This window comes from Rhinatrema bivittatum, chromosome 1, assembly GCF_901001135.1.
Source record: "Rhinatrema bivittatum chromosome 1, aRhiBiv1.1, whole genome shotgun sequence".
NCBI lineage: Eukaryota > Metazoa > Chordata > Amphibia > Gymnophiona > Rhinatrematidae > Rhinatrema > Rhinatrema bivittatum.
The window spans coordinates 308,501,289-308,527,222 of NC_042615.1; the positions used below are offsets into that span (position 1 = coordinate 308,501,289).

Consider the following 25,934-nt stretch of genomic DNA (forward strand, 5'->3'; position numbering starts at 1 on the left):
GAAATGCAAATCTTCCTCAGTGCCATGTGGCTCATCGGTCTTCCTTACATCCATGGCTGCTCCTTTTTTTTCTGATGCTACCTGACTAATCAAGGATAAATCATTTTGAAACAAATCATTGGCCCTTGAAACTAACAATTTCTCTCTCTTTTTTTTTTTTTTTTTTTTAGAGTGGTTTTATGGGGAGATAATTTAAGTGTTGAGAGAACCCATTTGTTCCGCAGCATTACAATATGGGGTAACTTTTCAAAAGAACACCTAACCACAAATTTACACGCATAGGGCCCGATTTTCAAAACCATTAAACGTTTAAATGCCCACTTTAGCTGTGTAAGTGGGCTTTTGAAAATTGCTGCACTGTATGCCATTGAATCGTCCATAAGTTGTACCTGCATTAAGTGTACTTATTGCAGATGAATGGCTTCTGAAAATTGCTGCAATAATATATTACATTTATACACGTAACTCCTTAGAAAATTCACCTGATATTTTTTAAGCCCACACACAGCAAGTTGAGTTTTCAACACACAGTGCCTGCATAAATTGTTTGAATATCAGATTGTGGCTTAATGTGTGAGCAGAATTTTACCCATTTTAAAATACTGGCATAAATTCTGCTCATTACAGGCAATGATATTTAAATGCAATACTTTTTTAAAACTTCATGTACTACTAAATAACTTTATGGAACATTCTTTTTTTTTTTATGCAACCAAACTTATGCCCATTATGAATTTATCTACATAGTTTTATAGAGCTAAAAGTCCACTTTTAAGTGCTTTCAGCTAATCTATACAAGTAACACCTTATTTTATACACTTAGGTGCCGACTAAACTCTTGAAAATGTATCCCTGTATTTATGATTGCCTCTTCCTCTCTTTTTCAATTCATTTTTGCAACAGGTTTTCCCTTGCACATTTTGTTTCCTCCTAAAATGTAATCATGCTAGATGATGAACTTGATTTGATTATCTTGCTTTAATCTGTAGTATGTATATATAATTTTATACAAATTTTTTTTACAGACGTTTTCCTAGTGTTTCAAGATAGGTATCATGAATATGTATGAAATATAGTTGTATGAATTAGATTTTGAATGCATGTAAATACCTTATGCATATTTATTGGGATTATGGTGTAAAAAAAAACCCTGGATGTGGTTGTGTGAGACCCCAAGACTGGAGTGGGATGCATAGATTTTAAGATAGACTACAGCCGTTTACTGTTAGAGTGTCTATTTTATCCTAATAGTACAAAAGTAGCTGAATAGCTTGGGAAGGTATTGATTGAAAGAAGAACTGAAGCCAAGTTTCCACTTGTTTTCCATCAGTTTAATTACTAGTGTTACATAATTGTAAGCAATAAAATGACATCTGATGAAGTGCTTTTTTTTTTTTTTTTTTTTTAGAATAGATTTAGAAGATTAAAAATGAAATGTCACTGTTTGGATATGTAGAAGGCCAAGTGTTTTTGAAGATAAGTTGAATCTGTTTGGGGGGTTTTTTGTTTGTTTATAGCATATTTCTCATGCTATTACAGCACAGCAAGCTGTTAAATAGCTTTTCTTTTTCTCTATTAGTTTCCATGTACTCAGAAGACATTGTCATCCGTGCAGGATCGTTCGTTCCTTCAACAATGTGGGGTTGCTGAAGTTCTTTTTTTTTTTCTTTCTTACTCTCTTCAGAATGTAAATGAAAGGGTATGGTGGTCAGAAATAGATTTAGAGGGAGAAACATGAGAGCTTGTGTCTAGTGTAGCAGTTTGGTTATTCCCCTATCTTTCTGGTACATGTTGGCATTCAGAAGTAATTGACATGCTTTTGAAAACTCAAGGTAGATCATTAAAAAAGAATTTGCTACATTTCTCTAACAAGAAAAAGTGTTCAGCTTTAGTGCATTCTCTTAGAAGTGATTCCTTCCATCCCTAACAGTTTAAAAAGCAAAAAATACAGTTTTAAGAGCCTCAACAAAAGATGCAGTGCCTCAACAGCAATGGCTTAGACCTGATCAAGACTGCCGGGCATTATTATGTTCAGTGTTGCTGAAAGTTGCCCATTTTATGCTTGAGGTGAAACAGTTCATATAAAACTATGGTCTTTTCTCTATACTTATCCCCTGATATTGCCGTGGATTTACTGGGACCATGTTGTTCGCAATACTGTTTGGGTTGATTAATCCAGCCTTAAGATTAAATCTGAATCCTAAACAAAACAGGATGGGTGCACAAGTTGGATTTGGTTGAATTTGTTGTTTATATTATTTTGTGCTATGTAAAATCAGTTGACTGGTATGTTTGCACTCTGAACCACTTTGTACTTAAAAAATCTAGCTGAATTGATGCTATTCATATGGTCCAGATAATAACTGTAATCTGCTACTAATTTACCAGTTCATAAATAGTTTAAAAATGTTATTTTGTGGGGTCAAGATGGCAGTGTGATGATTGAGTGCACTCACTGTACTCTCTGTGCTGGTTCCTTTTCCTTTTTTCCGGCATGTATGTGTTGCCTCAGGAGATACTGATGAAATGGGGAAGGGGAAGGTGAGAAGCTATCCTCTTGCCCCCAAGGCTCTGTTGCCCTGTCTTGACAAGCAGCCGCTCATCTCCCCATTTGTGTCCTGTCCCCTCTCATAAGGAGATTTTGGGATCTCCTGTTAGCAAGCCTTGGTGGGGGGGGGGGGGGGGGGAGATGCTAGAGGTTTCCCTCTGCCCGGACTCGTGAGATGTCCTTGCTGATCCACGTTTGAAGAACGAGTTGGTGGAAGGCAGCCTGAGAGATCCCGAAATGTTTCATTCTTAGTTGCCGATCAGGGATGTTGCAGCAGAAGAAAATTGAGCACCATTGTGGCACAGATGGGAACCACAGAACCAGCATTTGTTCCTGTTTTAGGAAATTTACAGACACAGACGCCAGCAAGCCTAGATGGGAGTGGCTTTGGAGGGGTGAGTAAGACCTCATCAACTGTGGTGGTTTCCTCTACCCCCCATGGAACTAAAAATGGAATCAACTTTTGTGAGGCCACCTGTTATTTCTCTAGATTCTCTCTAGACTGTTTTGGCTAGGGTGTGCCTATGGAAGAACTTATCAAGAGAGTAGGGGATTTGGAGTAAAATTCAAGGAAGATCACTACAGCTTATGTTCTGATTATTCAGGACCACATGTTGACTAATCGTATGTTTGTGAACTACCCCATGGTTGCTCTACAAGATCCATGTACCAGTCAAAAGAGTTGTTTTTGTTAGATTTCATTGTAAATGTTTATTACTGTATGATAAAGTGAGATATGAGGTTTTTTAAAATAATTTTATCTTTATTAGCCTTTTCAAAATATAACAAAGTAAGACTTTGTAATGGTAACTGAGAGAGCATAAAAAGGAAATTATACAATAAATGAAAACCACTCTCCTAGAAAACCAAAAACAATCTCTCATCCTGTTCAATGTAAACTGATGTGATGTGCAAACAAATGTCGGTATAAAAAAAGTTTCAAATAAAGAAAGAAAGAAACATGAGGGGGCAGATGAAAAAAGAGGAGAAAAAATGGAAACATTAAATCTGGAAATTGCAAATGAGATACCATGAAATAATTACAATGACCCAATGATAATACTAATTATTAGCAGGAACTATCACTCTAGCATTCAAGAAATCCCGTAATTGTTCTGGACTAAAAAATATATAGGTATTATCTCAAAACTTAATTATACACTTGCATGGATAACGTAACAGGAAACTTGCTCCTAAGTTATAAACCTCAGAGCACATATTCAAAAAAGCTTTCCGACGCAATTGAGTAAGTCTAGCTAGGCAAAATTGAATCAGATCTTCATGAAGAACAGGTCCCTGCTGCGAACAGGTTCCTGTGCGCTGGAAATCGAAGAGGTGAATCCACCAGGAACCTCCTCAGATCTGCATACCATGGTTTCCTGGGCCAATCTGGAGCGACCAAGAGTACCATCCTTCAATCCTTCAAATTAATCTGCCCAACATGGCCTACGGAGGAAAAGCATACAACAATTTGTCGTCCGGCCACTCCAGCACTAGGACATCGATCCCCAATGACTTTGGATCTCTCCTGCGACTGAAGAATTGTGCAACTTTCGCATTGTGCAAAGTCATCAACAGGTCTAGGAATGAGAGACCCCAGCGATCTCGAATCAGCTGAAATGCCTCATCTGACAATGCCCACTCTCCTGGGTCCAGACTGTCCCTGCTGAAAAAGTCTGGTCTTATGTTGTCTTTGCCTGCAACGTGCGAGGCTGAGATCATCTGGAGATGTACTTCTGCCCATTCCATAAGCCAATCCATTTTCTGTGACATTTGTTGGCCCTTGGTACCTCCCTGCTGATTGATGTAAGCCACAGTCGTCGTATTGTCCGACATTACTTGGACTGATCAACCCTGCAGCCTGTTGCCAAACCGTAAAACATGCCAACCGGACCGCCTTGGCTTCCAGCCAATTGATGTTCCAGAGAGACTCTTCTGCACTCCAGCGCTCTTGCGCTGTCAGCTGACAGTGAGCTCCCCAAACAAGGAGACTCGCATCTATCGTCAGTAGTAACCAGTCTGATGGGGCTAGGGAACTCCTTTCCAAAGATGATCCGCCTGCAGCCACCACTGCAGTGGAGCCGAATCGAATAGTCCTGAGACTGTTGGTTCCACTGAGACAGCAGGGAGCACTGAAGAGGATGCATATTTGCCCTCGCCCTTCCAAGGTCGCTGCCATTAAGCCAAGTACCTGCAGGTAAGACCATACAGTTGGGCGCAGAGTGTTCAGTAACAGATAGAGTTGAGCCAGCAACTTCAGAATTTGAGCTTCTGGCAGGAACAGCTTGTCCTGCTTTGTGTCAAACTGAACCCTGAAGTATTTCAGCGACTGAGTAGACTGAAGACAGGTTTTGGCTAGGTTCACCACTCATCTAAGCTCCTGCAACAGGGAAATCACTTTGTGACTCACCAAGCAGCTCTCTTCTGGTGACTTGGCTCGAATCAGCCAGTTATCCAAATATGGGTGTACTAGGACTCCATTCTTTCTCAACTCTGCCGCAACTACTGTCATTAGGAAAAGTTCTAGGAGCAGTTGCCAGACCAAAGGGCAGCACCCAAAACTGAAAGTGGTGCCCCAGAATTGCAAACCGCAGAAAGCATTGATGTTCTAGTTGGATAGGAATGTGAAGATATGCTTCAGACAGATCCAGGGAGGTCAGAAATTCCCACGACTGCACGGCCATTATCACCGAGCACAAGGTTCCATGTGAAAATGTTTCACCCAAAGATGACAGTTGACACCTTTGAGGTCCAGGATGTGACAAAAAGAGCCCTCTTTCTTTGGCATGATAAACTAAATGGAATATTGCCCCGTATTTTGAGACGTGGGTACTGGGACCACAGCCCTCAGACTGAGGAGCCTTGCCAATGTACTCTCCACTGCTTGCTTTTTCTGCAGGAAGTGGCAGGGAGACTCCATGAACACACCCCGAGAAACTCTGCGAAACTCCGTTGCATATCCTTCTCGTTTCACTTCCTGGACTTACTGATCCGATGTGATTTCGACCCATCTTTGATAAAAGAGAGAGAGAGAGGCATCCCCCTATCGCCTGTTCACGGGGGTGCAAACCTTCATTTGGAGGCTCGGGAGGTTCCACTACCCAAGCCTGTGCCCCTTCTGTGTTGTCTGGGACAAAAGGACTGAGACCTACTGAAAGGTTGAGTCCTCTGGAAAGTTGCTCCTCTATCGGGATGAAAATGTCTGGATCCTCTAGCATGACCTCTCATGTTAAAGGAGCGCTGTGCCTGCTTCTTATCCTCCAGCAAATGAGGAACCAGGGATTCACCCCACTTACTGGCCAGGTTCTCCAACTTGCTCCCAAATAAAAGTGAACTGTTGAAAAGCAATTTGTTAAGGTTAGCCTTGGAGGTCGCATTGGCCGACCAATTTCTCAACCATAACTGATACCTGGCTGCTACAACAGAAGCCACCCCTCTGGCTGAAGTGCAGACCAAATCACAGCCCACATCTGCCAGAAGGCAGCAGCCACAGTTCACATCTGCCAGAAGGCAGCAGCTGGTTCCATAACTGCCCTGGAGCTTACCCCATGCAACCTCCTGGGAGAGAAACAAGAGCGAGCCACCAAGGAACAACAAGAAGCAATCTGCAAAGTCATTGCCACTGCTTGCTTAAGGATAGACTCAATCATTTTATCATGAACATCCTTCAAGGCCGCTCCTCCTTCCATGGGAATAGTAGTCCGCTTGGAGACTGCATACACAATTGCATCTACCTTCTGAAAATGTAAGCACTCTCTTACCACTGGATCCAGAGGGTACAGACTTTCCAAAACCCAACCCCCTTTGAAATTCACCTCTGGGACACTCCACTCAAGATCAGTCAATTCTTGAATGGCCTCCATCACTGGGAAAAAACAAGAGGCTTTAGGTAAGTTAACCAAAATTAGATTTCTCTTCGGCTCAGACCCAGAAAGTGCCCCAGGAACCCTGAGCATTTCCAAGGTCTGGAAGATCAGAGCTGGCAGTTCATCTTTATGAAAGAACCGTAGCATAGTTCTATATGGTTCTAATCCTGGAAAAATTTCACCATCCTCAAGAGAGTCAGGATTAGCATCATCATGCTCTCCCACCAAACACAGCAAGACTGATTATCACCCACTAAACTGATACAGACTTACCAACCACTGCATGTTCTACTTCTTGTTAAACTTCTTGTTAAACTTCTATCATCCTCTTCTTCAACTCCCAGTTAGAACCATCCTTGTTTTATTGTAACTGCTTTTTCTGCGCACTTGTTATAATTTGTTATATTTTGCAAATGCATACTCTCATGTTATAGTTATGTACGTTTATAATTTATTGATCACCCCTTGTTTTATGTAAACCGACATGATACGAACTCCGTGAATGCCGGTATAGAAAAAACTCAAATAAATAAATAAATAAAAATAAATCCTTGCCATCCAGATCTCTATCAGGAGGTCTAGGAGTACTCTAGGCACTTAATAGATCCAGGCAAGGTTCCTACCTGCGCTTCTGCTCTGAGAGCATTGGACAGGGTTGAAGACTGTGCCTGAAGAAAAGATTGCAACCACTGGATCAGTTCTACCCATGAAAAAGTCGAAGTACCCAAACCAGGAGGCACTGAAGCGTACTCACTGAACTGCCATTCCCCGCTGAGGAAGTAGTTAGGGGAGTTCCAAATTCAGGCACCCTACCTGAGTCATCTTTTCCCAGACCTATATCCGGCTGGGAAAAACCAGGTTTAGTGAAATCAGAGGAAGATAATTCTCCCTAAGCCTCCAAACAGCCCTGGCACAAGTTAGCAGGCACTCCTGGCTGAGACCTGAGATGCCCTAATATTACAGGCAGTGCAAAGAGAAAGGCACTTAGGCTTCTTAAGTGCAGGCACCATTATGGCCAAGAGTGCGCTGAGCGGCGGCCAGAGGCATGCGACTAACTTTTTATATATATATAGCTATAGTGAGAGAAATATACCAGACAACTGACATTACTGTTACGGTGCTGTGCTAATGAATATAATTATAATTAACCCTAGGGTAAAACGGTACATAGAAATATTAGTAAAATCAAAACTAATATTGTCACATATTTATGACTAAACTTTTATTAAGAACTTATACAAAAATATACAGCTAAAACTATATAATGTCAATATCGAAAGTATTGGTTTGTGAATAATACAAATGTAATTAAATACATACAATTAAAAAAAACTTATATACTGTATTTTCCGATGTGTAAGTCGCATTTTTTTTTCCTGCGATTTCAATGACTGCAACTTATACACCGGTGTGACCTATATATTGACATTCTCGTCAACAAAATTAAAAAAAGAAAAAAAGCCAAGCAGCCCGAGGCCATTGCCAGAGTTCCTGACCGCAATGTTGCAGTAATTGGTAACGTAAACAACTGTTGCTGCGGACAGCTCTGATTGCACTCTTTAAAACTGCACCATCTCCAAAGCTGCACAATACCACACACCCTCCCCAAGTAAAAATGGAAGGAGCATCGATATGAAATAAATATAAAGAAAAGCGGAGACCACCTCGCATGCTCATTCTTTACCTTGGCCCAGAGCATTCTCGGAGTTGCGATGTGTGGGAGCACTCACTAAGGAGGCATCACGCACCCCTCTGATCTCTCTCTCGTCACAGACATCTTCACTGCGCATGCTCTGCTCCAGAACTGTGCCTCCACGTGCTCACCGTGCTGGCTGGCCTTCCGAATATCGACCGCTTCTGCAAGACACAAAACATTCTCACCACTGTAGTTATCCGTTGCTTGCCAAAAACTGGTTGGTGTAGCATCTTCAAGAAATAATAATATATACCACCACAGTCGTGATTGTTAACGCTGTGGTGATAACTTCACTTGGCAAAAAGTGGTCAGTGCCGTATCTTCAAGAGAGAAAACTTTATACACACCACTGTAGTGATCATTCAGGCTGTAGTGATAACCTCATTTGGCAGTGGTTTGTGCAGCTTCTTTAAGAGACAAAACTGTATGCACACCACTGTAGTGATCATTCAGGCTGTAGTGATAACCTCATTTGGCAGTGGTTTGTGCAGCTTCTTTAAGAGACAAAACTGTATGCACACCACTGTAGTGATCATTCAGGCTGTAGTGATAATCTTGCTTGGCAAAAAGTGGCCAGTGCAGCTTGTTCAAGAGACAAAACTTAATACACACCGCTGTAATGATCTTTAAGGCTGTGGTGTTAGAAAATGGCAAAAAAGTGGTTAGTGCTATTCATATTAACTAGCAATCAAGGCACTGTTACTTTTGTAAGAATGCCGCAAACTGTAACACGTAAAAGTTACTCTGCAGAGTTCAAGCTGCTCGCTATTGCATATGCGGCAGATAACGGAAATCAGGAAGCAGGCAAACACTTCAGCATCAGTGAGAAAATAATCCATGACTGGCGCAAAGCTGAAAACATGATCAGATCAGTGAAGAAAACAAAGAAAGCAGATCATGGAAAGAAAGTGCGCTGGCCGCAGCTGACAGATTGTCTGAACACGTAGGGTCCTGGAGCAGCAAGCAGAAGGCAGAGGGCTATCGACGATACAGTTGTGTCCAAAGGCCCAGGTACTAGCAAAAGAAATGAATGTGCTCGGCTTTGCAGCTGGTCCATCTTGGTGCTTCAGGTTCATGAAACGAAAGCAGTTGGCAATCAGAGCACGCGCACAGTAATGTGTCAAAAGCTGCCAGATGACTTCCAGCAAAAAGGTGACAGTTTTCAGGAGTTTGTCCAGAAAGAAATAAACGAGCACGATGTCAGTAGCAATCATATTGTCAACATGGAGGAAGTACCACTCACGTTCAAGATACCCATGGGAAGAGGCGTAAGTGAGAAAGTTGAAAAGTCAACAGGCCACGAGAAGTCTCACTTTACTGGAGCCGGAAGCTAGTTTCGCGGGAAATTTCGTGTCTTGTTTCTATTTCCTGCGAAATTAGCTGCTGGCTCTGGTACCAGCAGGGATGAAGGCACATTTTCCGATTTGCGCAGCAGATTGTTAGTTTTTTTAAAGAAAGTAAAGACTGCAGAGGTTGTGCTGTAAAAAGTTCAACAGTGAATACTAAGTGGATACCTTTTATAGTACATATGGAAGGAGCTGTGATAAAGTGGATCTTTTTGAAAGCAAACACACACGTCTTTCATTCCTCTAATATACTGCCACTACAAGATTCTTATTGGCTTTTGCATCAGTATAGTCTCTTTAAGATAAATAACATCCTTTCTATTGCAGTCAGATTTAGTTGATGTTTGTCCATGTTCAAATTCCCCCTGAAGAAGCCAACAGGGGAAACAAGGATCCTTGTCGGGGTTCTTCAAAGCTGAATTTCAACATTGGGTTATACATATGTTCCTTTGAGTTTTTTAATTTTATATAATTTTTTGTTAATTGATAGCTTACCTATATTGGACATACGCTGCTTAAAACTTTATTTTAATGTGAGCTGAGTATGAGTGTGGTGTGTTTGTTTCATATGTAGGACTATTTTCAGCAACAAAATTATACAAGTTTTTTTAATTGTATGCATTTAATTACATTTATGTTATACACAAACCAATACTTTTGAGGAACTGTGCTGCTGCTGCTGTTTCCTGTTTGGCATGTGCTATCACCTGCTGTCCTGGACTTCATCCAGTGGTCTGCTGCCGTGGAGGCTTCAGCCCCCACCTCTTATGATGTCACTTCCAGGGCCAGCAGAGCTAAGAGCCACCCTCAGTGGGATGTTAGAAATGTACAGCCAGGTGAAGCCCCTAAAGTCATCATATAGAAACATAGAAACATAGAAACATAGAAATGACGGCAGAAGAAGACCAAATGGCCCATCCAGTCTGCCCAGCAAGCTTCCCTCATTTCTTCTCCCATACTTATCTGTTTCTCTTAGCTCTTGGTTCTAATTCCCTTCCACCCCCGCCATTAATGTAGAGAGCGGTGATGGAGCTGCATCCAAGTGAAATATCTAGCTTGATTAGTTAGAGGTAGTAGGGGTAGTAACCGCCGCAATAAGCAAGCTACACCCATGCTTATTTGTTTTTACCCAGATTATGTTATACAGCCCTTATTGGTTGTTTATCTTCTCCCCTGCCGTTGAAGCAGGGAGCTATGCTGGATATGCGTGAGGTATCAGTTTTTTTCTTCTCCCCTGCCATTGAAGCAGAGAGCTATGCTGGATATGCATCGAAAGTGAAGTATCAGGCACATTTGGTTTGGGGTAGTAACCGCCGTAACAAGCCAGCTACTCCCCGCTTTGTGAGTGTGAATCCTTTTTTCTTCTCCCCTGCCGTTGAAGTTATGCTGGATATGCGTGAAGTATCAGTTTTTCTTTTCCCCTGCCGTTGAAGCAGAGAGCTATGCTGGAAATTCGTGATGTATCAGTCTTTCTCCCATGCCGCTGAAGCAGAGAGCCATGCTGGATATGCGTCGAGAGTGAAGTATCAGGTACATTTGGTTTGGGGTAGTAACCGCCGTAACAAGCCAGCTACTCCCCGCTTTGTGAGTGCGATCCCTTTTTTCTTCTCCCCTGCCATTTAAGCAGAGAGCTCTGCTGGATGTGTGAAGTAACAGTTTTTCTTTTCCCCTGCTGTTGAAGCAGAGAACTATGCTGGATATGCATTGAAAGTGAAGTATAAGAATGTAGTGATCAAGCTAGTTGAAAGGCATCAGGAATAGAGGAAGGTGGAGGTAGTAATTTGGATATTTGGTTTGGGGTAGTAACCGCCGTAACAAGCCAGCTACTCCCGTCTTTGTGAGTGCAAATCCTTTTTTCCACATTTCCTCTTGCTGTTGAAGCTTAGAGTGATGTTGGAGTCACAGTAACCATGTGTATGTTTATTGAATAAGGGTATTGTCTCCAGGCAGTAGCCATCATTCTGGCTGTGTTTCTGAAATGTTTAGTTGTAAAGCATGTTTTGATCCATTTTGGATAAGGAACACTATATAAACCAAATTTGGGCATATTCAAAGCGGGTTCAGCGCACAATAGCCGAATAAGTAGAAATTATCCGGGTATATTCAGCGGCAGCTAGATAGCTGAATAAGTCACATCTTTTAGCTACGGTAAGTAAAAAGTGGGTGGGCACTGAGCGGATCAAGGCGGTGCTTCTTATCTGCTACTTATATCCGACTGTGTTACTTAGCTGGATACAGCTGAATATCAAGCCCTCTATTATTAGACTTTTATGATTACATGTGATCTCATGTTTCACATGGAATGGTATAAGTTAGCCAGTAGATGGTGGCGAGATCATTGAAGTTGTCCCCGGGAAAGGTCATCTTGAGTACAGGTTTCTCTGTAGTATTTTTCTTCTTTCCTTATCGAGTGATTTAATAATCAGTCTTTTACATAAGAAAACAAAATAAGCGGATTCTATTAAAGAAATAAAAATCCTTTATCTTGACTCCTCCTATCCTCCTGCCCCACTCTGGGTGACCAGGTATTTCATAGGAAGATAACAGCAGGGGTGTGCTTTCGTTTTGTAAGGCTTTTGTTCATGAACACTGGCTTCTAACAGGTTTAAGAAGTTCAAATTCTCTTAAAATGAAGCATAATAATAATAATTTGACATTATATTTTGTTAAATTTGCATGGTACCACAGGAAAAAATGTCATTTACTGCAAACTAAAGAAATAAATAAGGCAGAGGAGAGACAAAGTTAGTTCAGTGCTTCTATGATATTTAATAGGTGCACCATTGTATAAAGCTTCCATGGATTTAAATGCCATTATGCTTACACTGTGTGTAGGTGTAAAACGTTATAATTTGGTGCTTGAAGATAGATATGCTATATTTTAATATTATCAAACTTGCAAGAATTTTTATTAAAGATGCATTACTTACAGTATCAATGGAAAGCTAATTGTTTAATACAGGGAAATAGACAAGTAGACCCTAAATAGGAAACACCATGGTTTGATTTTTGCAAAGCCAATCAACTCAAAAGAATTGACTATTCAGTGAATAACAATACAGTACTTACAGAGCAGAGCTAATGCACTTGGGGTCAGCAATGGAGAAATTACTATTTACCTGATAATTTCCTTTCCTTTAGTGTTGAGTAGGTAAATCCCAATGAGTGGGTTATGCACCTCTGCCAGCAGATGGAAATGGAGCAAAAGCTGACATCACGGCCATATAGTCCCACTTCATCAGTCCACCAGTATTCTCTGGAAAAGCCAAATTGTGGACAAACTGATTATACTTGAACATTATTATCAACAGCAAACTGATTATACTTGAACATTATTATCAACAGCAAACAGTCATGTTTCTCAACCAACAGAAACTTACCAGTTCACAATGAAAAACAGGAATCATACTCTGCATAGCTCGCCCTAAGAAAGGCTAACCACCAATTCAAACACCGGCAGGTGAGGGAGGGTCTGAGATTGACCTACCCATCACTAAAGGAAAGGAAATTATTAATTTCTCCTTTCTTAACATTTGGGTAGGTCAATCCCAATGAGTGGGATTACCAAAGCTAACCAAAAAGGGTGGGAGGCTGCCAGCGGTCCAGACAATACCGCCCACGAGAACATAGTGTCCTCCCTAACAGTAATAATGCTTGAAGAAGGTGAGCAAAGATGACCATGTCACTGCTCGGTAAATTTCAACAGTTGACAAAAACAAAGTTTTGCCCACGATTCCGCCTGACCTCACCTGGAATGCAGTCTAATCTGTCTCAGTAAGGAAGTTCAGCAGCCACACAGACTCTCGTAATGATTTCCTTATGTTACGTCGGAGGTGGACCCTTGGGCTGAGGTGGAGTTGATGCAACCCGTAGGTAAGGACCTGCGGGTCCCCACCGTCGGCAGGTGGCGTGGGCTGATAGGCAGAGGCCGCTGGAGCTTCACCTTTACCAGCCCTCATTCCCCACAGGTTGAGCCTTTGGGTGCCGGGGCTGGCAGGATTTAGGTGGGCTTCTGTGTAGAGTTGCAGGAGAAGTTGGTTCAGCCCAGAGACAGCAGGCGAGAGATGGTGCAGTCCTACTCTAGACTGGATAATGTCCTGGAAACTCGGACGCCAATGGAGCAAAGGCAGACAGAGGGCGCTCGAGCAAAGGTAGGCCGAAGCCTGATGAATCCACATCCAGGGAGTAGGTAGAAGAGGTGTCCAATGGTAGGCTTGAGTCAGGACTGGCAGCGATCCAGAGGCAGTGGCAAGCAAGGCTGAGATCTGATCACGGAGATAGTCAATAGCGTAGTCAGACGAAGCAGAGGTCAGGTTCTAGAGATAGGCAATACGTAGTTGGACAAGCAGTGGTCTGGGGCTGGAGATAGGCTGTAGTGTAGTCAGGCGAAACAGAGGTGTGGGTCTGGAGATAAGCTGTAGCGAAGAAGAGTCAGGCGAAGAAGAGTCAAAGTCCATGTAGTCAATCCGAAGCATAAACAGGAACCAGGAACAACGAGGATCAGGAATGCAGGGAAGAGACTAATTTCTTAGTAGCAACGAGTACTCAACCAGCGAGGAGACCTGTTACAAAGACAACGCTATGGAGCGGAGCCTGAGCTTAAATACTATGAATAGGTTGACGTCATCATCCGGGGCCACGGCAAGGTTCCCGCCACGGTCCCTTCTTAAGGATCAGCGATGCACGCGCTCCTAGGGAGGGGCACAGCGCGGGTAGTGGTGTCTCTCCGCGGGCCACGTAGAGAGGTCCAACAAGCAGTAGCAGCAGGACCGGGAATGCTGGGGACTGTGACAGAGCCGAAGGCACCGGGGGAGACCCGAGGAGAGAGCTGGGAGCCCACCGCTGCCTGCGAGGAGGAAACAGAGGCTGGATTCCTTGTGGAAAGTTGAAGGGGCCGTGCCGCGGGTCTGCTGCGGATGGCAAGTGTAACACCTTAACCCAGTGGGCAATCATTGCCCATGTCGCTGGTGCTCCTTAGTTACCTAAACCTTGGAGCACAACCAGACAATCAAGCTTCCGAACAGGCTTGATCACCTCCTAACACTACCGTAAAGGATGCTTGCCATTGAAAGAATACAAATGGCGGTACTCAACTTCATCTCTGTCCTTGTCCAAGGCAGGCAGAGAACAGGACTGATTCAAATGAAACTCCAAAACCACTTTGGACCAAAAAGGGAAGGCACAGTCTGAAGTTGGACCGCACCCAGGTCATACGGAGAAAAGGTTCATCATCCATTGTAATGTCACTGCCACTTCTTCCCTCTGCTGAGGGGAGTTAGATAGATGCCTCATATCTCCTGAACCAAAAAGTGAACCTGCAGACTTTCATTGGAAGACAGAAGGGCTCCAACTCCAGAGTCTGTATCCTTTCAAGGTCCTTGGAGGCAAAAGAACTGAGATCTGCAGAAGGGACAGGACCTCTGGAAAGAATCTCCCCTATAAGGCCAAAAACGCCTCAAAAAGCTTTGCTTTAGGATAACCTAAATCCTTCTATTCTGAGCATCCTTCAGTGTCGCACCTCCCTCTACCAGGATGGTGGTACAGTTCTTGACAGAATTCACTTAGGCATCCACCCTAGGGAAATGCAACTACTCTTTAGTCTGCAGATTCAAGGAGTATAAACCTGCCAAAACGCGTTCTTCTATAAAAGATGCCCCTGCATACTCCATTGCAGATCAGTCAACTCCCGGAGTGCAACCCAGAGGGGAATGAAATAAGAAGCCTTGCATAGGGTACCAAAACAGGAACTTTCTTCTGCATTCCCAAGGAGCCAGTCCCAGCCACTCTGAGGGTCTTCAATGCGTGAGAGACCAAACCAGCAACTCATTTTTAAGAAAGAAATGGTGTAGAGTTTGATTTGGCTCCAAAGGTATACAAATGTTCTCCATCACCATCAGCATCATTGGTATCATTTTGATTCACCTGCATTCGAGCTTAGTCAGCTTATTGTGTCACGGCACTTGGACACAGAGCCAGGCGGGAAAGGACTTAGAAGGCACGGACCGGAAGGAAGTGACATCACCTCCAGAAATGGCAGCCTAAAAGCGGTGCTCCCGACCCGACTATCGCATCAGCCACCATCCTGTCGTTGATTTTACTTACCCCAGCAGTGGGAACCTAGGAGTGCTTCGGCTGATCCTCCGGTGTGTCCCAACCGAAGAAAAAGCCAGATTTAAAGTTTTCCTTTGCCAGCCGAGATGTCTCTCAGGTCCTCGGCTGTGGTAAGGAAGAAGACATGGCTGCTGCAGGACGTAGCCCTGATGTGGCAGAAGATGAGCTCTGCCTGGGAGAAGAAGCGGAGGGGATACCCTTGAGGGTGGATTTCAGACTTTGGTTCGCCAGAATTCGCCTGGATATGATGTATATAAAGAAGGAGTTCGGCAGCATATTTATAGAGTTGAGAGGTGAAGGCAAACGCATTGCAGAGATAGAATCGCGGGCAATGAGTAGGCCGCTTACACAGTGTCTTGCCGAGAGGAAGTGGCAGGCTTTACCCGTTTGATAGTAGAGATGGAGGAGCGTCTGGAAGACCTCGAGAACAGGTCCAGGAGGTCAAAGTTGAACTTTGGGGGGGTCCCTGAACTGCCTGCATTTAAAGACTGCTGCCAGGTAGTAATTAGCATCTGTACCCAAGTGCTGGACTTTGAAGATGTCACTGGACCTCTGCCTGATAAGAAGCTTGAGAGAGCACACAGAGAACTCGGACAACCCAGAGGTAATCTCCCTCAGGATGTAGTAGTATGTTTCCATGACTTTACTTTCAAAAAGAGGGTGCCCATGATGGCCAGGAAAAAAGGTCAAATTACAAGGAATGACTACCAGGTGGACATTTTTCAAGATCTGGCTCTGATCACCATCCGCAAACGTAGAGCCTTATGGGATATCCTCTCCATCTTAAAGTGCGAGGACATCCGCTACAAATTGACTTTTCCGTTTGGCCTTCAGTTTACTGTCTAGAATCAGTCCATTAAAGTAAGAACAGTGGAAGCAGCAGCGGAGTCTCTGTGTAAGGCTGGTATCTCTGTTCCTGCAGGGAAGTCTACAACAGCAGCTAATTGGTCTCATTTGGACAAGAATAGTGATCGGCCTACATGGCAGAGGGTTCTTGGGGCCAGTCGGCGTCTTCAGAGGCAAATGTACTCACGCTTGTCACTTGGAACGGTGAATGTTGGATGAACAAGCTATATCAGGGATTCTCTATATATTTTATCTTCTTGTTTTTTCATATTTCTCCTGATATGTTTTGTCTCATTTACTGCTGGAATGGGTAATCCATACCTTCCTCAGGGATGTTAACAGTTGGGATGTTCTTAGGAGTGAGTTGTTTTCAGTCTGAGTCGGAGTTGGGGGCTAATGCCATTAATGCCATTTTTGGTGGTGTCTCCCTCCCTAGGGGTTATGCACCTCGTGGGGTGAGGTGTAGATTAAGATTTGGGTACGGGGAGTGGGGGGCTGAGGGTGGGATGGGGTTTTCTTCCAGGACTAGCATCCCTTGGTGTACCTAAGGACTTTGCTCATTTGACCTCTTTTGTGAGAGTGTAAGTAAGGTTGGTTTGGTGGACTGTGGGGAAGTTAGGGGGTTGTCTTTTTGGAATTTGCTTTCCATTCTTTTCCTGATGGAAACTCTTAAAATCATGTCTTTAAATACTAAGGGTCTTAATTCTTCCTTTAAATGAAAATTGCTGTTTCAAGAGGCGGAAGGGATGGGAAGGAATGTGATTTTCTGCCAAGAAAAACACCTTAGGGCTAGATTTTATCATCTCTTGGGCTCTAAACAATTCCCTCTTCAATTTTTTGCTCCAGCATCTAAAGATAATAAATATTTGCTCATATATTTGGGGATCTTATTTGCTCATAATTTACTGGTAGACATGATATCTGACCTTCAAGATGTCAATGGCAGGTTTTTGTTTTTAAAGTTGTCTATCAATGGGGAGCTGCTCACTTTGGGGAACTTGTATCTTGCAGGGCTGGTCGGAGGGTCACATTTTATTAGGAGGGGATTTTAACCTTACCCGTTATCCTTTTCTGGATAACTCCTTTGGTTTTGGGGGTGGATCTCGCCATCAACAACGCTTCCTAAAAAATTAATTACTGCTTGGGGGTTACAAGACATCTGGAGAATCAGGAATCCTTCTTTACGAGATTACACTTTCTATTCAATGCCCCATGATTCCTACTCCCACATTGATTATGTTTTATTGGATAAAATGTTGGTGGGAGATGTTCTTGCTGCCGGTAATGGACACATTAAATGGTCTGATCACGCGCTGAGCTGGGTGGAGTTTAAAGTGGGACGTGTGCAGTTGGCTAGCAGTTTTTGGAGGCTAAATAACTACTTGCTGTTTGATAAGGATTTCAATGCAATTCTCCTTCAGGATATTGAGGATTATTTCTTTCTTATTGATACAGGGGTTGTCAGTCCATCGATGCTCTGGGAGGGTATGAAAGTTGTGATTAGGGGGAAACTTATTTCTCAGGCTTCCTTTCTTAAAAAGCAGAAGGCAGAGCAGAAGCTCCGTTTGATGTGCCATATAGGCAGATTGGAAGTCCGACATAAATGGAGTTAGGGAAGCTCATATTAAGATGGCTTTGGACACAGCCCACCAAGAGATGCAGGCTTTAGATTTGGCAGAGATTGCTTCTCAAATGCTTAGGGTGAAGCAACGATTTTTTGAATTTGGTAATAAGGCCGGGCGTCTCTTTGCCCGGCATCTTAAATCTCAGGCTATGCAAAATCAGATCCTTAAAATTAAGGATAAAGGGGGCACTATGATCTATGATACAAAGCAGATTTCGGATCACTTTGCTCAGTTTCTGGGGAACTTTATGCATCTGATAGTGCTGTCACTGATACAGACATTGCACACTGTTTGAAGTCTGCATCTCTGCCTTGTCTACCAGATGATGCCAGAGAACTCCTAAATGCTTCTATAAGGAAGCATGCGACCTTGACTGTTATCTCAGACTTAAAATTAGGTAAAGCTCCTGGCCTCAGTGGTTACTCTGCCAAGTTTTATAGTTTGTAAGCCAGCCATTGTGAAACTCTTGGCCTCTATGTTTAACTTTCTTAGAGAAGGGGCTCTTTAGCAACAAAAGCAAATGTGGCGGGTATCACTGTCCTGGTAAAGGAAGGTGAGACCCCATACTATATGGCTCCTACTGTCCTATCTCTCATATAAATTTGGATCTTAAGATATTAGTGAACATCCTAGCTACCTGATTGGGAAATATTGCTTCCTTGCTTATTCATGAGGATCAGTCAGGTTTTGAACTGGGAAGATTGGCTGCCGATAATGTTAGGAGGGCACTAAATCTTAATTGGTGGGTTCAACATCATAAGATCCCAGCAGTTCTCTTGGCAATAGATGCCAAGAAAGCCTTTGATCAGGTTCATTGGGGCCTGTCTTTTTCAAGTTCTGGAGAAATTTGGGCTGGGATCCTCATTTTTTACATGGGTTAGAGCGCTTTATGAACAACCAAAAACTCAGGTCAGAGTTAATGGGAGATACTTGGGATTTTTTGATGTGGGCAGGGGTACTCGTCAGGGATGTCCACTGTCTCCTCTTTTGTTTGCATTATCTCTGGAACCTTTTGCATGGAAGGTTTGGTGTTCAGACTCAATTCAGGAGGTGCAGGTGGCAGAGAAGTCATATAAAATTATTCTTTTTGCAGACGACCTGTTGCTCACTCTCACAGACCCTGAGAAATCCCTTTCGACCCTCCTTGGGGAAATGAGGTGTTTTGGCTCTATATCTTATTTTATTTATTTATTTAAAAACTTTTCTATACCGTCGCTAAGCTATGTACCATCGCAACGGTTTACAAATAGGTACAAATAATGTATATATAGGTGGGTATCGTACATTCTAACAAGTGCCAACTAAAAACGGTTACAATATCATTCATAAAGATAAATTTTTGGGTAGTGATGGATTAGTTCTGGGAAGGTTTATTGAGGTACTTTATTTCGGTCTATTTCTCTACTGTACTATGTATTGTGGTGCCATTTATTCTGGCTGCGTTTTTCTGTATTTTTCGTTCTCTCTCTCCCTCTCTACCCCATTGTCTCTTTTGGAAAGGGTTTAAGGTGAATGAGGACAAGTCTTTTTTTAAATCTTTCACTGGATGGAGCTCTGGTGGCGTGTCTTCGCCTGTTGCTCCCTTTTAAATGGGCTTCTAGATCTGAGAAATATCTGGAGATTCGAGTGGCCTCTGATTTATCAGCTTTGTTCACTTTAAATTATACTCCCCTATTTCAAGAAATTCTTCAAGATTTAGAGAGATGGGACAGATTTCCGTTATCTTGGTTTGGCAGGATATCAGCTGTTAAGATGAATGTTCTTCCACGTTTGTTATTTCTTTCAAATCTTACCAGTGTCTGTTCCCATATGGGTACTCAAAGTTTGGCAGAAAGCTGTGATGCATTTTATCTGGAAGAGATGGCCACCTAGGGTTGCGAGATCAGTACTGTTTAGACCTAAAAGTCAGGAGGGATTAGGAGTTCCAAATTTAGAATTCTATTATGCAGCTGCCCAGTTGAAAAAATTTGGGAATAGCATTACATAAGTAAGAGTAAGGTCTGGGTACCTTTAGAACCGGATATGTTTGGGTTACCACCATTAGATATGGTTGTATGGCAAGCAGGGATTTCTGAGCTGGACTATCATAGGGGTTCTCCTTTCACTGCACACTCCCTGAGGGTCTGGCGCAGATACCATACACAGCTGGTGGGGGATAAGTGTTACTGGCATACTACATCTTTTCTATATTCTAAGGATTTTCCTTCAGGGCAGTCAGCTGCAGCAGCAGCCTATTGGAAACATTTAGGTAGTGAGAGATTGGAACAAGTATGGGGGGCTGGGTCTTTCATTTCCTTCGATTCTCTGTGTCAATCTTTTCCCTTGTATGAGAAAGATAGATTTCATTATCTGCAATTGGCTTTTTTTTTTTTGTGGTTCAAGAGGATTGCTGTTGACCTTAGTAAAAGCAAATCTGTGTTTGAAGTTTTTTGCGTTCATGCAAATAAATTAGAAAAGATTATTTCTAAACTCTACATTTTGCTAATTGGGGATCCTGACTATAAACCAAAGCACGTTCTCCTATGGGAAAAACATCTTTCTGTAACTTTGGAAGATGAGGAGTGGGATAAGTGATATTAGGCACTGGGCAAAAGCTCTGTATTTTCTCTGATTTTGGAGAATGATTATAAATTATTATACAGGTGGTACCTTACCCCAGATAAATTAGCAAGAATGTATCCAAGGACTTCTGATCTCTGTTAAGAATATAAGAACATGCCATACTGGGTCAGACCAAGGGTCCATCAAGCCCAGCATCCTGTTTCCAACAGTGGCCAATCCAGGCCATAAGAACCTGGCAAGTACCCAAAAACTAAGTCTATTCCATGTTACCGTTGCTAGTAATAGCAGTGGCTATTTTCTAAGTCAACTTAATTAATATCAGGTAATGGACTTCTCCTCCAAGAACTTATCCAATCCTTTTTTAAACACAGCTATACTAACTGCACTAACCACATCCTCTGGCAACAAATTCCAGAGTTTAATTGTGCGTTGAGTAAAAAATGTCTCCGATTAGTTTTAAATGTGCCACATGCTAATTTCATGGAGTGCCCCCTAGTCTTTCTATTATCCGAAAGAGTAAATAAACGATTCACATCTACCCGTTCTAGACCTCTCATGATTTTATTTATTTATTTTATTTATTTAATGTTTTTGTTATACCGAGTTTCATGACAGGCATCACATCAACCCGGTTTACAATTAACGAAGTGTGAAAGCATAACGTAACGTAATAAACAATATTCTCAATAAGAACCTTGAACTTTTAAATACAGGGAATCAGAAAAAGGATGTGAGAAAGTTACAATAAAACGGGGAAAAATTAACTTGGAACTGGAAGAGGGGAGAGAAAGAACAGAGCAATATTTACATTTCAGATAATTAATGTAATTACATTTCAGACAATTAATGTAATAGAGTAGCAAGATGAGTAAATAAGACTATGCGAATAAATGTGGCGGTACATCACTATGAAACGGAACATAAGTAACCGGATGGCTAAATATGCCACAGAATATGAATAAATATGACACAGTATATAGATCCAATTGTGCTGTTGCGTGAAGGTTTTATTCAGGGCTTGGAAATGCTTTTTTGAAAAGCCAAGTTTTTAGGCTTTTCCTAAATGTTAGCGAGCATGGCTCCTGTCTCAAATCTGGTGGGATAGAGTTCCAGAGGGCTGGACCTGCTGAAGAGAAGGCTCTGAGACTCAAGGATTTATGTTGGAAGGTTTTGGCCTTTGGAATTTGGAGTGACTCTTTGTAGTATTCCCTGATGGGTCTGACGGAAGTGTATTTTTTAAGTGGTATTTGTAGGTCGATTTGCGTGTGTTGGTTGATAGTTTTGTAAATGATATTGATGGTTTTGTACATGATTCTATAGTGGATTGGTAGCCAATGGAGGTTTTTGAGGATAGGGGAAATATGGTCAATTTTCCTGGAATTTGTAAGGACTCTGGCTGCAGAGTTCTGAACCATTTGTAGAGGTTTGGTATAAGAAGCTGGGAGGCCTAGTAGTAACGAGTTGCAATAATCTAGTTTGGAAAAGATTATTGCTTGCAAGATTGTTCTAAAGTCCTGAGCGTGGAAAAGTGGTTTAATTCTTTTCAGAATATGCAATTTGTAGAAGCAATCCTTGGTGGTTTGGTTAATGAATGGTTTGAGGTTGAGACGATTGTCTAGGATGGCTCCTAGATCTCTTACATGGGCTGTTTGAAGGAGTGTGGGTGGTTTTGGAAGTATGTTATTGTTGTCCGGTGATATGAGCAGGAATTCTGTTTTCGAAGCATTGAGCACAAGATTTAGACTGTTGAGGAGAAGTTTAATTTCTAATAAGCAAGTGTCCCAGTATTCCATTGTTTTTGAGATTGATTCTTTTATGGGGATCACGATCTGTACGTCGTCTGCGAAAAGGAAGAGTTTCAGGCTTAATTTTGTAAGTAATTGACATAGTGGTAGCAGGTAGACATTGAAGAGCGTGGGTGAAAGTGATGAACCTTGCGGCACCCCTCTATTAGAAGGGTGGTATTGGGATTCTTTATTGTGAATTTTGACTTTGTATCCTCTGTTTTCTAGAAATGTTTTGAACCAGTTTAATGTGGTACCTGTTAAACCAATGTTTGCCAGTTGTTTTAGAAGGAGGGCGTGGTTGACGGTGTCGAAGGCCGCCGAGAAGTCGAGGAGGATTAGTAAATATGCTTGGCCTTTATCAATACCAGAGAGGAGGAAGTCCGTGAGTGAGAGTAGTAGCGTTTCTGTGCTTGCTGCTTTGCGAAAACCATATTGGTTTGGGGACAGAATACTGTGGTCTTCTAAGTAGTTGGATAATTGGGTGTTTACCAATTTTTCCATGATTTGGCTATTAGAGGGAGGTTGGAAATAGGGCGGAAGTTGTTGGGATCACATGCATTTAGATTTGGTTTTTTTAGTAATGGCTTGATTGAGGCAGTTTTTAGGTCATCTGGGTAGATACCATGTGCTAGAGAGCAGTTTATGATATCTGCAAGGGTTTTTGCTATTGTGTCAGGGATGAGAAGAAGCATTTTAGAAGGGATTTGATCAAATGGGTGTGATGACGGTTTCATTCTCCTTAACGCCGTTTGTATCTCTGTGATTGTTATGGGTTCGAAAGCATTAAGCTGGATGTCTTTGTTTTGGGGGAAATATGTGTTATCTGGAGAAGTAGAGTTTGGAATCCGCTGATTAAGGAGATCCGATATTTTTTTGTTGAAATGAAGGGCAAGTTCGTCTGCTTTAGTCTGGGCTTGTTCGATTTTAAACACCTCTATCATATCCCCCCTCAGCCGTCTCTTCTCCAAGCTGAAAAGTCCTAACCTCTTTAGTCTTTCCTCATAGGGGAGCTGTTCCATTCCCTTTATCATTTTGGTAGCCCTTCTCTGTACCTTCTCCATCGCAATTATATCTTTTTTGAGATGCGGTGACCAGAATTGTACACAGTATTCAAGGTGCGGTCTCACCATGGAGCGATACAGAGACATTATGACATGTTCCGTTTTATTCACCATTCCCTTTCTAATAATTCCCAACATTCTGTTTGCTTTTTTGACTGCCGCAGCACACTGAACCGACGATTTCAATGTGTTATCCACTATGACGCCTAGATCTCTTTCTTGGGTTGTAGCACCTAATATGGAACCTAACATTATGTAACTATAGCATGGGTTATTTTTCCCTATATGCATCACCTTGTACTTATCCACTTTAAATCTCATCTGCCATTTTGATGCCCAATTTTCCAGTCTCACAAGGTCTTCCTGCAATGAGACCTCCAAGTGATAAAGGAACTCAGGTACTTTCAAACTATTGACATGTCATCATGAATGTGGGCAGTCAATTTATGGCGCAGTTGTGGGGACCATGGTCATTTTTTTCATGTCTGGTGGACCTGTTCTAAAGTTTCAGGGTACTGGGATATGGTATTAGAATTTGTGGCTGAGATAACTGATATCAGATTACCAAATTCCCCGAGGTTGCTCTTGCTTTCTCTGGGCCTTCTTGAAATGGATAAGAGATTTTGATGTCTCATTGGATATATTATAGTGGGGGCAAGGTGTGAACTGGCTGCCTGGTGTTGGAACGATGAGGTCCCACAAAAGCTGCTTTTAGAGACGAGGATGTTTCGGCTTTTCACTATGTATAAATTGACTGCCCACATTCATGATGACATGTCAATAGTTTGAAAGTACCTGGAGTTCCTTTATCACTTGGAGGTCTCATAAGTTCAGTCTAAAGGACCCATTGATCTAAAAGGTCATTATTGTTGGAGTATTCAACTGCATATGATCTAATCCTGGGAGACAAGGGATGGTATTGAGTGGAGAGGGTTATTCGGGGGGGGGGGGGAGGGCTGGAAAAGTGATTTATGGGAGTAACCAGACTATTGTTGGAGCCACTAATTTGCACTCAATATTATGATTTTGTTGTCTGGTCATGCTCTGCTTTGCTGCTGTTGTAATCTGTTTATGCTCTCATTGCTAATAAACAGTAAATTACAAAAAACCCAACAAAATGCACGGACCAAGCTTAGTAGGCACTGTTCATACAGAAGACCAGCCCTGGAAGAAAGGTCCATTTCAGGCCTCCCAGGCTCGAACCTGATGTCCTGAGACTTAATGGCTCGTGACAACCTGGCCTGTGGATCAATCAAGAAGGGGGAAAATCGTCCCAAGCTTCCAGGCAACGCTGATACAGGCTTAAAGAAAACTGCGGCTGAATGACCCTGAAGTGGCACACAGCACAAATAGACAAGCGCTTAGGCTTCCTCACCCTGGGCGCCATTGTTCTAAGCATGCAGCACAGTCAAAGCTTGCACTTGGAATATGTGCACATAAAACCTGCGCTCAAAATGGGCACACAAAAATTGTGCGCACACAAATACGCGCAAGTATATGCGCCTATGCTGGCCGCCCAGTATACCAAGGCACCTAAGAAGGACGCACAAGCAGGCACATGGGCGCGTGCTGAGCAGCCCACAGCACAAAAATACACACATACACCTTGAATCCTACCACACACTCAAAACGGGAGAAGCCTGCAAGCAGAGCCTAGCCAAATGGCTGCTCAAATCGCTAGGCCTGTAGTACCTCCTCAGCTCACAGAACTCCTGAAAGACATGAGTGAACTAGCCTATATATTTTTTTTTAATAAGAAAACATTCACTTGAGCTCAGCCCTCTATGACTGAGAGCAGGAAAAGGTTCCGGCTATGGGGGGAGAGAGATAAGCCCACACCTCCGACCCTCAGCCTGCAATCGTTAATCGCACACTAGGGCCAAGCCCCTCAAGGTTACCGGACTGAAGTACTCTACTGAGGGAGAGACTGCACCTTATCTCTCAGGAGGCAAGCGGCACTATATAGCCATTTCAGCCCAAAACGACATCGAGATGTGAGATGCAGCACAAATGGGCAGGTGTTTAGGTTTCTTTGCCGCAGGTGCCATGATTGTAAGCGTCTGGATCATGCACATATAACACCTTCGCCCAAAATGGATGCACACAAAAAAGTGTGTGTGCAAATATATGCGTCTAGGTGCTCATGCAACTAGGTGTCCAATTGGGCGCCCAGCACTGCATGAGCACACAGGAGCCTGCTGACGGTCTGCCATGAGGAAAGGCATGAAATCCCCTCACGGCCAACTATACGCCAAAAAAGGAGAAGCCCGGAGCAGGGCCTAGCCACACAGCTACTCAACCCGCCAACCCTGCACTACCACCTCACATCACAGAACTCCCAGAGACGTGAGCGGGACAGTTGAACGCCGAGGTAACAGACGGACAGTTGAACGCCGAGGTAACAGACCCCTGTCTCCTGCTTTCCTCTCGCTGCTGTACTATTTTTTTATTTTTTTTTACAGCATAAACTTTTACCTGAGCTGAGC

The 25,934-nt window shown here is 42.7% G+C and overlaps 1 protein-coding gene across 5 annotated transcripts in view; it reads left to right on the top strand.

Moving 5' to 3' along the window:
* PPP3CA (protein phosphatase 3 catalytic subunit alpha) overlaps positions 1 to 25,934 on the top strand; it is a 728,982-nt gene that overhangs the window by 590,028 nt on the left and 113,020 nt on the right. The gene's annotated exons all lie outside the window — the stretch shown is intronic.